The following is a 15,497-nucleotide window of genomic DNA, read 5'->3' as shown; positions in this document are numbered from 1 at the left end:
TGTGTTAAAGCTGTGAGTTCAGCCAGGCGCTAGATTGCAGCCATACACCTTACGCGAACAGTCATACACAAGGGATGGGTTTTTTAAGGAACAACTTGCACTCATCAACACACACACACGATAACAATTGTATACTAGCACATGGCAGTGCGGCCATGCAAACCTTTTATAGCTGCAGCAAGTACAAGACCTTCCGAGAAGGACCAATGGGAGTCTGCCACAGAAGAAGAACACCTTTAGGACCTTCCTAGAGGATCAATGGGATTAGCTGCAGTATCCAAGCATGTGACCCCCAACCTCCAATGGGAGGTCATCCCGTGGGCATGCTCAGAAAGGGAAAATCTGGACTTAGTCTCAGAAAGACCTGCTCCCTGCTGAACATTGCTGGCTACAAGAACAGAGCCTGGAAAGGCAGTAGTAATCAGTCGTCCAGAATTTGCCTGAGCTAGACGCTGGGACCGACGTCTCCGCTGAGCAGACTCCACTGCGGCTGGAGAAGAATGGGAGACCGCAGCGGAGGTGGTTCGAGATTCCCCCTGTGCAGAGGCGGGAACTCGACACGTAACAATTATTATTTGTAACATTAGATTTTTTTTACTATTGATGCTGCATACGCAGCATCAATAGTAAAAAGTTGGTCACACAGGGTTAATAGCTGCGTTAATGGAGCGCATTACACCGCGGCATAACAGTCCATTAACCCTGTGTGAGGGCTGACTGGAGGGGAGTATGGAGCGGGCACTGACTGCGGGGAGGAAGGAGCAGCCATTCTGCCGCCGGACTGTGACCGCCGCTGATTGGTCGTGGGCGTTTTGCCACGACCAATCAGCGACTTGGATTTCCATGACAGAGGCCGCGACCAATGAATATCTGTGACAGACAGACAGAAAGAAAGACAGATGGAAGTGACACTTAGACAATTATATAGTTGAGATAGATTGTATGTGTGTATATGTATGTGTATATATATATATATATATATATATATATATATATATATATATATATATATACATATACACACATACAATCTATCTCCCAGTACTTTCCTGCATGCAACCTCCGATCCTCACAAGATCTCCTTCTCTACTCCCCTCTTATCTCCTCTTCCCACAATTGCATACAAGATTTCTCTCTCTAGCGCATCACCTCTACTCTGGAACCCTCTACCACAACACATCAGACTCTCACCTACCATCGAAACCTTCAAAAAGAACCTGAAGACCCACCTCTTCTGACAAGCCTACAGCCTGCAGTGATCACCGATCGACCAAACCACTGCACGACCAGCTCCATCTTTAGCTACTGTATCCTCACCCATCCCTTGTAGATTGTGAGGCCTCGCGGGCAGGATCCGCTCTCCTCCTGTACCAGTTGTGACTTGTATTGTTCAAGATTATTGCACCTGTTTTTCTTATGTATACCCCTCATCACATGTAAAGCGCCATGGAATAAATGGCGCTATAATAATGAGAGAGAGAGAGAGAGAATGTAACCCGGAGCGCTGCACTTAATCAGGTCTTTGCTGCAAATTGGGAGGACACCATCACCTTTTCTGCCCGTTATTAAATTAAATACATGCAAAATTCATAGTTGTGCAAAAAGACCAGATGTTGGAAAATTCCCTGCAAGGTAGATATAGATATAGATATACACACACACACACACACACACACACACACTACAAGGATCTCTTAAGTGCTTAATTCTACGAGGCGGAAAAAGCTTCCTTACTGATGGGGCGCCGTCCCGGCCGGTGACATACGCCCCTATTTGTACAAGGGGTACAAATACCAGGGGTGCCAGGTTCGCCCCTAGTTATGCCAACCTATATGTAGGTAAATGGGAAGATGAAACCATCTACAATGGCGGTGCGCTTGGGGCGAACCTGGTCCTATGGCGGCGTTTTATTGACGACATTTTTATTTGGTCTGATTGTCCTATTTTATTGTTGGATTTTGTTAAAGAATTAAATAAAAATCAATATTTTTTTAAATTTCACAGCTACCACCAGTACCAAGGAAATACATTTTTTAGACTTACACATTTTCATTGAGGGAAAAACTATTCATACTCATACATACCATAAACCCACGGACTCTAGCAACTATATCTCTCTGGATAGTTGCCATCTCCTAAGCTGGCTTCTTAACGTTCCTAAAAGCCAATTGATAAGAGCCCATAGAAATTGCTCGAGTCAAGAGCAAAGGAGTTTGATAGGGAAGCTGACATCTTAATTGATCGATTTCATCAGAAAAGATATGATAAGGAATGACTCATACAGACAAAACAGGTAGTGGAAAAACTAGGGATTCAAGCTTCAGGAGGCTAATTTGCATATTCCAGGTGCCTTCTGGGAGAAGCGAAGTCTCCCTAAGCTAGAAGATCGTTGGGTACAGCCGGGACCAGCTGCTTCGAAAGCATCACCAAACCAGGGATTCAAGCTTCAGGAGGCTAATTTGCATATTCCAGGTGCCTTCTGGGAGAAGCGAAGTCTCCCTAAGCTAGAAGATCGTTGGGTACAGCCGGGACCAGCTGCTTCGAAAGCATCACCAAACCAGGGATTCAAGCTTCAGGAGGCTAATTTGCATATTCCAGGTGCCTTCTGGGAGAAGCGAAGTCTCCCTAAGCTAGAAGATCGTTGGGTACAGCCGGGACCAGCTGCTTCGAAAGCATCACCAAACCAGGGATTCAAGCTTCAGGAGGCTAATTTGCATATTCCAGGTGCCTTCTGGGAGAAGCGAAGTCTCCCTAAGCTAGAAGATCGTTGGGTACAGCCGGGACCAGCTGCTTCGAAAGCATCACCAAACCAGGGATTCAAGCTTCAGGAGGCTAATTTGCATATTCCAGGTGCCTTCTGGGAGAAGCGAAGTCTCCCTAAGCTAGAAGATCGTTGGGTACAGCCGGGACCAGCTGCTTCGAAAGCATCACCAAACCAGGGATTCAAGCTTCAGGAGGCTAATTTGCATATTCCAGGTGCCTTCTGGGAGAAGCGAAGTCTCCCTAAGCTAGAAGATCGTTGGGTACAGCTGGGACCAGCTGCTTCGAAAGCATAACCAATTTTTGCCTGTAGGACATTATTGCAACAGAGCTTGGCTGAGTAGATTACACAAGAAGGAAAACACACAGCAAGTCAGCAGGATCTAGGAGCAACATGGCAGATGTGACAACCTACATGGTGAGCTGCAGCATGTGCTACATGTTCACAGATCAACCAGAAGAAGAATCCAATTTCACCTGTCAGAAGTGTAGACTAGTGGCCCTTTTAGAAGAAAAGGTGCGGGGTCTGGAAGAAAGAATAGCAACTTTGAAACTCATCAAAGAGAATGAAGACTTTCTAGACAGAACAGAAGCATCTCTACTGGTCACAGAAGGTGCAAAAAGTGTCAGAGAACCTCCAAAAGCAGATGAGTGGAAGCATGTGACCAAAAGAAGCAAGAAGACCATGGAGAAATCACCAACCACACAACTGAAGAACCGATATCAAATCTTTGTAGAGGATGAAGATGGCACACCTAAGGATGAAGCAATACCAGCAAGCAAAAAAGAAAAGGGCACACAGCAACAAGTGACAGCAAAAAGTACAGCCAAGAAGCAACGAAGAGTGGTGGTGGTGGGAGACTCACTACTGAGAGGCACAGAAGCAGCCATCTGCAGACCGGACATAACTGCAAGAGAAGTATGCTGCCTTCCAGGTGCGATGATCAAGGATGTGACCGATAGGATACCAAAGCTCTTCAGCTCCAAGGACGTCCACCCATTTCTTCTGATACATGTTGGCACCAATGACACGGCAAGGAAGGACCTACCGACAATCTGCAAGGACTTTGAAGAGTTGGGGAAGAAAGTAAAGGAACTGGATGCACAGGTAGTTTTTTCTTCTATCCTTCCAGTAGATGGGCATGGCACCAGGAGATGGAACAGGATCCTTGATGCAAACAACTGGCTAAGACGATGGTGCAGACAACAAGGATTTGGATTCCTGGACCACGGTGTGAATTACTGGTATGATGGACTCCTCGCCAGAGACGGACTACACCTCAACAAACCTGGGAAACACACATTCGCCAGAAGACTCGCTACACTCATCAGGAGGGCGTTAAACTAGAAGAAGAGGGGACGGGAAGAAAAACATTAGACTCGAACAAAGACGACCCAGGAAAACATACTCAGAAGGGAGGTAAGAACATTTCTAAAACAATCCACAGTGAGGAGATTGGAACAAAACAAAATCCTCTAAACTGCATGCTCGCAAACGCCAGAAGCCTGACAAACAAGATGGAAGAACTAGAAGCAGAAATATCTACAGGTAACTTTGACATAGTGGGAATAACCGAGACATGGTTAGATGAAAGCTATGACTGGGCAGTTAACTTACAGGGTTACAGTCTGTTTAGAAAGGATCGTAAAAATCGGAGAGGAGGAGGGGTTTGTCTCTATGTAAAGTCTTGTCTAAAGTCCACTTTAAGGGAGGATATTAGCGAAGGGAATGAGGATGTCGAGTCCATATGGGTTGAAATTCATGGAGGGAAAAATGGTAACAAAATTCTCATTGGGGTCTGTTACAAACCCCCAAATATAACAGAAAGCATGGAAAGTCTACTTCTAAAGCAGATAGATGAAGCTGCAACCCATAATGAGGTCCTGGTTATGGGGGACTTTAACTACCCGGATATTAACTGGGAAACAGAAACCTGTGAAACCCATAAAGGCAACAGGTTTCTGCTAATAACCAAGAAAAATTATCTTTCACAATTGGTGCAGAATCCAACCAGAGGAGCAGCACTTTTAGACCTAATACTATCTAATAGACCTGACAGAATAACAAATCTGCAGGTGGTTGGGCATTTAGGAAATAGCGACCACAATATTGTGCAGTTTCACCTGTCTTTCACTAGGGGGACTTGTCAGGGAGTCACAAAAACATTGAACTTTAGGAAGGCAAAGTTTGAACAGCTTAGAGATGCCCTTAATCTGGTAGACTGGGACAATATCCTCAGAAATGAGAATACAGATAATAAATGGGAAATGTTTAAGAACATCCTAAATAGGCAGTGTAAGCGGTTTATACCTTGTGGGAATAAAAGGACTAGAAATAGGAAAAACCCAATGTGGCTAAACAAAGAAGTAAGACAGGCAATTAACAGTAAAAAGAAAGCATTTGCACTACTAAAGCAGGATGGCACCATTGAAGCTCTAAAAAACTATAGGGAGAAAAATACTTTATCAAAAAACTAATTAAAGCTGCCAAAAAGGAAACAGAGAAGCACATTGCTAAGGAGAGTAAAACTAATCCCAAACTGTTCTTCAACTATATCAATAGTAAAAGAATAAAAACTGAAAATGTAGGCCCCTTAAAAAATAGTGAGGAAAGAATGGTTGTAGATGACGAGGAAAAAGCTAACATATTAAACACCTTCTTCTCCACGGTATTCACGGTGGAAAATGAAATGCTAGGTGAAATCCCAAGAAACAATGAAAACCCTATATTAAGAGTCACCAATCTAACCCAAGAAGAGGTGCGAAACCGGCTAAATAAGATTAAAATAGATAAATCTCCGGGTCCGGATGGCATACACCCACGAGTACTAAGAGAACTAAGTAATGTAATAGATAAACCATTATTTCTTATTTTTAGTGACTCTATAGCGACAGGGTCTGTTCCGCAGGACTGGCGCATAGCAAATGTGGTGCCAATATTCAAAAAGGGCTCTAAAAGTGAACCTGGAAATTATAGGCCAGTAAGTCTAACCTCTATTGTTGGTAAAATATTTGAAGGGTTTCTGAGGGATGTTATTCTGGATTATCTCAATGAGAATAACTGTTTAACTCCATATCAGCATGGGTTTATGAGAAATCGCTCCTGTCAAACCAATCTAATCAGTTTTTATGAAGAGGTAAGCTATAGGCTGGACCACGGTGAGTCATTGGACGTGGTATATCTCGATTTTTCCAAAGCGTTTGATACCGTGCCGCACAAGAGGTTGGTACACAAAATGAGAATGCTTGGTCTGGGGGAAAATGTGTGTAAATGGGTTAGTAACTGGCTTAGTGATAGAAAGCAGAGGGTGGTTATAAATGGTATAGTCTCTAACTGGGTCGCTGTGACCAGTGGGGTACCGCAGGGGTCAGTATTGGGACCTGTTCTCTTCAACATATTCATTAATGATCTGGTAGAAGGTTTACACAGTAAAATATCGATATTTGCAGATGATACAAAACTATGTAAAGCAGTTAATACAAGAGAAGATAGTATTCTGCTACAGATGGATCTGGATAAGTTGGAAACTTGGGCTGAAAGGTGGCAGATGAGGTTTAACAATGATAAATGTAAGGTTATACACATGGGAAGAGGGAATCAATATCACCATTACACACTGAACGGGAAACCACTGGGTAAATCTGACAGGGAGAAGGACTTGGGGATCCTAGTTAATGATAAACTTACCTGGAGCAGCCAGTGCCAGGCAGCAGCTGCCAAGGCAAACAGGATCATGGGGTGCATTAAAAGAGGTCTGGATACACATGATGAGAGCATTATACTGCCTCTGTACAAATCCCTAGTTAGACCGCACATGGAGTACTGTGTCCAGTTTTGGGCACCGGTGCTCAGGAAGGATATAATGGAACTAGAGAGAGTACAAAGGAGGGCAACAAAATTAATAAAGGGGATGGGAGAACTACAATACCCAGATAGATTAGCGAAATTAGGATTATTTAGTCTAGAAAAAAGACGACTGAGGGGCGATCTAATAACCATGTATAAGTATATAAGGGGACAATACAAATATCTCGCTGAGGATCTGTTTATACCAAGGAAGGTGACGGGCACAAGGGGGCATTCTTTGCGTCTGGAGGAGAGAAGGTTTTTCCACCAACATAGAAGAGGATTCTTTACTGTTAGGGCAGTGAGAATCTGGAATTGCTTGCCTGAGGAGGTGGTGATGGCGAACTCAGTCGAGGGGTTCAAGAGAGGCCTGGATGTCTTCCTGGAGCAGAACAATATTGTATCATACAATTATTAGGTTCTGTAGAAGGACGTAGATCTGGGGATTTATTATGATGGAATATAGGCTGAACTGGATGGACAAATGTCTTTTTTCGGCCTTACTAACTATGTTACTATGTTACTATGTTACCTAGAGAAACGGTTTCAAAAAAGAAAAAAATAATAAAAAGCAGGATTATGTTGGAAATGAGGAAGTTCCAATCATAACCCAATATAATGCAAATAGTAAAATTCTGAAGAAAATTGTGTCCAAACATTGGAATATTTTAAAGGAGGACAAAGTGATTGCTGAAACATTGGCTGAATTTCCTAGATTGATATTTAGAAAGGCAAGAAATCTAGGTAACATCATAGCGCCTACGATATCTAAACCATTGTATATCCTCAACATTCTCCTGCAGGCTTTTTTCCATGCAGAAAGTGCCTACCATGCAAGAAACCAGGCACTAAAAAACTATTTAATATTGTTAATCAATCAATAGAATTCGATATTAAAGACTTTATTACCTGCACCACCCAGGGGGTAATCTACGGAATAACATGCCCGTGTTGAAAATTGTATATAGGATGGACCATCCGCCCAATGAATATAAGGATTGGGGAACACCTCCGGAATATTGGCAATACATTTATGGGCCATCCTTTATCTCAACATTTCTTAAAGCATCATGGGGGATCAATTAAAGGCATAAAAGTAACTGGAATAAAGATCTTTAAAAAAAGCTGGAGGAAAGGCAATTTCATCCATCAGATGTCCAGAGAAGAAAGCAGATGGATCTTCCAGATGAACACTTTGATACCCAATGGGTTAAATAGTGAGATTGAACTCTTCGCCTTAAACACTTGAGGCAGGATTAGGCTGACATAAGAAGCGCCCGCAACACCCATCGGACCATCCCTGGCGAAGGAATCAGTGATTACGAAACGCGTTGGATTGTGGTCCATAGGGCGCTCCATAGTTATAGCCAGTCACGTGAGATATCACGTGACCGTGACGTCACGCAAGGACCTGCAGTTTCCTGTACCTTGCTGGCTGTTTGCCAGCTTTTGACCGGGAACATCTACACGTGGTAACCTGTTACCAACAATTAGGGGCGTTTGTCACAGGCCGGGATGGCACCCCATCAGTAAGGAAGCTTTTTGTGCCTCATGGAATTGGGCACTTAAAATCTAGTGCACACTACAAGGATTTCTTATGTCTGGAACCACCATCTCAGCAGCATTATCCTGACAAACCGGTTAACGAATAACTGACGGCATTGAATACATTGGGTTAATTTATATACTCTTTTTAGGTTCGTATATATATATATACACATACATACATACATATACACATATACATATACACACCTTGCAGGGAATTTCCCAACATCTGGTCTTTTTGCGCAAATATGAATTTTCAGAGAGATAGATAGATATAGAATATATATATATATATATATATATATATATATATATATATATATATATATATATATATATATATATATATACATACACACATATATACATATATACACATATATACATATATACAAACATACACACACAGTACAGACCAAAAGTTTGGACACACCTCATTTAAATATTTTTCTGTATTTTCATGACTATGAATATTGTACATTCACACTGAAGGCATCAAAACTATGAATTAACACACGTGGAATTATATACTTAACAAAAAAGTGTGAAACAACTGAAATTATGTCTTATATTCTAGGTTCTTCAAAGTAGCCACCTTTTGCTTTGATGACTGCTTTGCACACTCTTGGCATTCTCTTGATGAGCTTCAAGAGGTATATATACACATATACACACACTAGCTATTGAACCCGTTCTACGCCCGGGTGGCGAGCATTTATATTGGTATATGGTCTCCATCCTGGTATGTGCTGCTCCATCCTGCGCCCCCATCCTGTCATATGCTGCTCCATCTTGCGTCCCCATCCTGTCATGTGCTGCTCCCATCCTGCGCCCCCATTCTGACATGTGCTGCACCCATCCTGCTCCTCCATTCTGTCATTTGCTGCTCCTATCCTGCGCCCCCATCCTGTCATGTAGAGATAACTTTGTAAGTGGGCACCATCACATAATATTATAATAATACTTGTCTGGGATCACCACCATGCATGTAAAACATATTCATAGTAACCATAGAGAAACATAGTAACCATAGAGTAACAGGACCTGTTACTTTGCCCGGACTGTGCCTTCCACTTAGGACTATGAGGACGGTAGTGGACTTTGAGACGGTATAGGGTGAAGTATAATGAGCGTGTTAGCTAGGTACTGTATGATCAGCCTGTCGTCTCTAGGATTTTGGGGAGTACATTGCTGGATACCTGTTCCCCTGGGCAGCCTATAATACAATCTATTTACGTATATATTATGCTGGGGTTTGCTAGGCCTATTGGGGCATGTGATATTATTACACACTTTTTTTGCTATTGGAATATGTATGTCATGTTTTGAGATACGTCTGTGTAGGGCACACCCAGGGTTTCGGTCTCCCCTCTAGATCACCTTAGTCCACACCGTATAGTTTATATACATGTATAACTAAGTGCATGGGTTGATTAGAAGTATATCATTGGCTTCTTCCTTATAGAATGGTACCCAACAGTCGGGCATTGTTATTTTCACTATATTTATATATTTATGTATGTGATATTTGAATTATCTTGGATCTAACAGACATTGTCCAATGTGGAACAATTTTTAAATGTTTTTAAAAAAAAAGTGTGTATTGTCTGTGTTTTTGATGTGTCAAATAAAATTGGTATATTTTTGGAAATTATTCTTGCTTTGTGTGGTGATCCTACATCTATATGCATGTATCTGTTTTTCTCTATGGTTCCCATCCTGTCATGTGCTGCTTCCATCCTGCGCCCCCGTTCTGTCATGTGCTGCTGCCATCCTGCGCCCCCGTTCTGTCATGTGCTGCCCTATTCTATCATGTGCTGCTCCCATCCTGCACCCCCGTTCTGTCATGTGCTGCTCCCATCTTGCGCCACCGTTCTGTAATTTGCTGCTCCCATCCATATGCCCCATACGCTGCTTCCATAAAGGTTTATGGCCCCCATAAGATGCCCCATAGTATATGCCCCATACACTGCTCCATAAAGGTTTATGGCCCCCATAAGATGCTCCATAGTATATGCCCCGTACACTGCTCCATAAAGGTTTATGCCCCCATAAGATGCTCCATAGTATATGCCCCCGTACACTGCTCCATTATGGTTGATGGCCCCATAAGATGCTCCATAGTATATGCCCCCGTACACTGCTCCATTATGGTTGATGACCCCTATAAGATGCTCCATAGTATATGCCCCGTACACTGCTCCATAAAGGTTTATGGCCCCCATAAGATGCTCCAGAGCATATGCCCCATACACTGCTCCATTATGGTTGATGGCCCCATAAGATGCTCCATATTATATGCCCCGTACACTGCTCCATTATGGTTGATGGCCCCATAAGATGCTCCATAGTATATGCCCCCGTACACTGCTCCATTATGGTTGATGACCCCCATAAGATGCTCCATAGCATATGCCCCCGTACACTCCTCCATTATGGTTGATGGCCCTCATAAGATGCTCCATATTATATGCCCCCATACACTGCTCCATTATGGTTGATGGCCCCCATAAGATGCTCCATAGTATATGCCCCGTACACTGCTCCATTATGGTTGATGGCCCCCATAAGATGCTCCATATTATATGCCCCCATACACTGCTCCATTATGGTTGATGACCCCTATAAGATGCTCCATAGTATATGCCCCCGTACACTGCTCCATTATGGTTGATGGCCCCCATAAGATGCTGCATTGTATATGCCCCCGTACACTGCTCCATTATGGTTGATGGCCCCCATAAGATGCTCCATTGTATATGCCCCTGTACACTGCTCCATTATGGTTTATGGCCCCCATAAGATGCTCCATAGTATATGCCCCCGTACACTGCTCCATTATGGTTGATGGCCCCCATAAGATGCTGCATTGTATATGCCCCCGTACACTGCTCCATTATGGTTGATGGCCCCCATAAGATGCTCCATTGTATATGCCCCTGTACACTGCTCCATTATGGTTGATGGCCCCCATAAGATGCTCCATAATGTATGCCCCGTATGCTGCTGCGATATAAAAAAAAAAAAAAAAAAATACCATACTCCCCTATCGTGAATGTCACAGGCAAAGGACCCGGAACACGGAGCTGCACGCAGCGCTGGAACGGGGGACATGTGAATATAATACTTACCCTCCTGGCGCATCCACGGTCCCTGCCTCTCCATTGGAGATCGCGGTGTGCGTTCAGTGCTTACGCATACCGCGATCTCCTGGGAGCGTCACTCTGTGGGGTCCAGACTGCGCCGCCTCTTGCGCTTGCGCAGTCTATAAAGGCTTCGGACAGAGTGACGCTCCCAGCATTATATATATATATATATATATATATATATATATATATATATATATATATATATATATATATATATATATATATATATTATATTTATTATGACAATTGGAAGGACAGCTGTGACTGGGCTACTTCCCTGGCAGAGCGCAGACCCAGGTAGCCGGAAGACCAAGGTTGTCAGGGACTCCAAGACTTACAGCAGAAACCGGCAGGACAGCTGGACTACACATCACCTGTCCTCCCTAATACTCAGGAGACACAGTGGCACATAGAGCCCGGGTCGAGATAGAGACCCTATAAAAAGGCTCGAGTCACCTGTCATACGGGTTTGTGTCCCACCTTTAAGGAGTACAGAGAGAACTGTGAGGACCTTGACAGAAGCTATAGGCAACAAGGGACTATAGCACCGCGCTAGTAGGAAGGCTTCTAACTCCACCTGGTAAATGGGACTCTGAATTTGCTTCCAAGTCGGCCGGACCCTGCCTGTACCTGTGATCTGGTGCTTTGGACTGTGGCTGCCTGAAGTCTTTAGTAAACCAGGTAAAGAGACAGCAAACTTGTGTCCTCCGTTCCTTACTGCACCACTCACCATCCTCATCTACACACCGGGAGCCCTGGGGACCTTCTTCACCTGTGTGAAGTTATACCATCTTAGCTGCCATAACATCACCCCAGCGGACCCCTAAGCAGCGTCGGTTCCCTCTGACCGAATACCACAGGTGGTGTCATGAACACAAACTTTATTCACAAATCCCTTTAAAGACCTTCCCTTTTACTTGGGTGACCAGGGCCACAGACCGGGTCGCTGCCACCATGACCACCCCTTTAATAGCGACCGGACCCAGTACCCCACGGCCCTGGCGGGCATTTAAACTTGGCGACACGAACAGGATGGACCGACCCAAAGAATCAGGTCTTGTGCGTCTAAGAGATTGTGATTAACTGTGTGACTATTAGACTGTAAATTGCCAACAAAACTGCCACTATTATAGCACCATATGGCTTGCAGGAGGAAAAGGGTGCATTGTCGTGGGCAGCACCTGGAGGAACGGCGCGAAAACCATGGCCGCCCCCCCATCAATACTATATCCGAGAAATATGCCCATCAACTAGACAAGTCTGCCTCCTAGTCTGGGATGGTGGGAAGGAGAGGAAGAACCGCCTACGAAGACGGGCGTGGTGGAATGAAACGGCAGGAAACAAGACCGAGGAGGCAGTGCCGGAAAGCAATATGGTGGAGGGAGGTGAGCGGATACCGGAGCGTGGGGTGGAGCAGCAGGACTTCCCCAGCCAGGACCTGCAAGTGCTGTACCAGTCACCGATGCTGTATCCGGACCTCCTGCGGAGAGAGAGGTAGAGAAACGCACACAGCAACTCATGAAGATGCAGCTGGAGGTTATACATCTTAGCTGCCATAACATCACCCCAACAGACCCCTTTAAGCAGCGTCGGTCCCCTCTGACTGAATAACACAGGTGGCATCACGCACACAAACTTTATTCACAAATCCCTTTAAAGACCTTCCCTTTTATTTGGGCACCCAGGGCCACGGACCAGATCGCTGCCACCACGACCACCCCTTTAATAGCGACCGAACCCGGTACTGAGTACACCACGGCCCTGGCGGGCGTTTCAATACTGATTCTGGATACTAGGAAAAAACAGACTCTTAGCACATAATTCAGGCAGCACTGTGGCTCAGTGGATAGCACTGCTGCCTTGCAGCGCTGCGGTCCTAGGTTCAAATCCCACCAAGGACAACATCTGCAAGGAGTTTGTATGTTCTCCTCGTGTTTGCGTGGGTTTCCTCCGGGTACGTCGGTTTCCTCCCACATTCCAAAGACATACTGATAGGGAATTTAGATTGTGAGCCCCAATGGGGACAGTGCCAATCAGTGGCGTAGGAAGGGGGGTGCGGGGGGGGCAGTCCGCCCCGGGCGGCACAATGCGGGGGGCGGCCGGCGCTGCAGGAGAAGAAAAAAAAAAAAAAAGACGCCCCTTTAAATCTTCGGGCGGCGCCGTCCGCCGCCACGACCAGGGCCAGGTCCCCCCACCACCGGACCCCGCCCCCCGCTCTATACTCACCTCTCCTGGTTCCTGCGGCGCCGGCAGCTGCAGCGTCCTCTGACTCTGCGACGTCTCAGAGCAGAGGGCGCGATGACGTCACTACTGTGCGCGCCGCTCTGCCTCTCTGTCCTGAGCGTCGCAGAGCCGGAGAGACGCTGACTGCACCGGACCTGCGCTAGGAACGGGAGAGGTGAGGATTTTACTTTTTTTTTTTTTTTTCTTTATGTCTGACTGTCTGGGGCTGGGGCAATGCTGGACACACTGGGGCAATACTGGAGACCATGGGGCAGATTGCTGGACACACTGGGGCAATACATGAGACCATGGGGCAGATTGCTGGACACACTGGGGCAATACAGGAGACTATGGGGCAGATTGCTGGACACTGGGGCAATACTGGAGACCATGGGGCAGAATGCTGGACACACTGGGGCAATACAGGAGACCATGGGGCAGATTGCTGGACACACTGGGGCAATACAGGAGACCATGGGGCAGACTTCTGGACACACTGGGGCAATGCTGGACACTGGGGCAGATTGCTGGACACACTGGGGGTAATATGCTGGACACACTGGGGCAATGCTGGACACTGGGGGTAATATGCTGGACACACTGGGGCAAGGCTGGACACTGGGGCAGATTGCTGGACACACTGGGGGCAGTGCTGGACATACTGGGGCAGATTGCTGGACAACATGGGGGTAATATGCTGGACACACTGGGGCAGATTGCTGGACAACATGGGGGTAATATGCTGGACACACTGGGGGCAGGACTTGAGGCATGGGCAGAATGTAGATACGGGGCATGATTGGAGACACGGGGCAGGATTGGATCATGGGGCAGGACGGATACGATGGAGGCTGGTGGGGCAGGATGTGGAGATCATATGGGGTAGAATGGATACTCATGAGGGCAGGATGCGAGAACATATGGCTGGAGCCAGGAATGAGAAACGGGGCCAGGGTGGGGAATATTATTACCATAGGGGCTAATTAAGGGATATTATTACTGCAGTGATGTATTTATTTTATTTTTTGAGTATACTGTTTTAAATGGGGGGGCGGTCCTGTTACTGTGCAGAGTGACACTATATCACCTTTTTTTCTTCATGTGATGTAATGTAGAAGTTGTGAAAAATTAAGTAATGTGTTCTGCAAGCGGAGCTCGAGATAACTGTGTTATTTCCTGCAGAAACGAGTCCTGGCTGGAAGGAATGATGGCGGTCTGTGCTGGATGAAAGATGAAGGACTTCACCTAGAGACGTCACTGGTGAGTCAGTGTTACCTATACACTGACACTATACACTGTATACTATATAGAGGTCCTGTGTATAATGTCACCAGTGATCTCTGTATTACCTCTACACAGACACTGCATACTAAGTACAGATCTCCTGTGAATACTGGCACTTATGGTGATAGTATTGTGGTTTTTTTTTTATTACTGATCAGTATTGTAGTATTCAGTCACTATGTGGTGGTAATATGTGGTCTGGAAATGGTGTTGTGGTATTTGTCCCTTGTATGTAGTATTATTCGGTCACTATGTGGCCTGGTCATGGTGTGGTGGTATTAAGTCACAGGTGTGGCATGTGGGGGTGACACCATTAGGCCCAGTTTAAGTTCTACAAAACAGGAAAACCGTTTTTGGTAACCTGTGTGTGTATTGAGCCGGGGGGGGCGCCAAACTCGGGAACAGCCCCGGGCGGCAAAAGCTCTAGCTACGCCTCTGGTGCCAATAATGTTTGTAAAGCCCTGTAGAATTAATAAATGAGTAAAATAAATAATTTGGCCAGTTCATACATACTCCGTAGCTAACAACAAGGCGGTCTCAGATCTGCAGGGGCCTACATGTGTTGTGTGAATACCTCTCTAAGATTGCAATTAAAATCCACCAGATGCTGAAGGGCAGAGTTCCGAAACACACGTCGGGGTGTGCGACGCACCAGTGACCGCCAGACACTCAGGTAATCCATTGTG

At 45.4% G+C, this 15,497-nt stretch overlaps 1 long non-coding RNA gene across 1 annotated transcript in view; it reads left to right on the top strand.

Moving 5' to 3' along the window:
* The window catches only part of LOC138651341 (uncharacterized), a 960,960-nt gene extending 946,165 nt beyond the window's left edge, over positions 1–14,795 (top strand). Inside the window, exon 3 of the long non-coding RNA XR_011315469.1 lies at positions 14,710–14,795. This is a non-coding gene — a long non-coding RNA (uncharacterized lncRNA). The remainder of the gene's footprint in view (positions 1–14,709) is intronic.
* The last annotated feature ends 702 nt before the right edge of the window (positions 14,796–15,497 follow it).

The sequence above is a fragment of the Ranitomeya imitator genome, chromosome 1, assembly GCF_032444005.1.
Source record: "Ranitomeya imitator isolate aRanImi1 chromosome 1, aRanImi1.pri, whole genome shotgun sequence".
NCBI lineage: Eukaryota > Metazoa > Chordata > Amphibia > Anura > Dendrobatidae > Ranitomeya > Ranitomeya imitator.
Note: the sequence above shows the minus strand (reverse complement) of the source record. Positions and strands in the feature narration are given on the sequence as shown.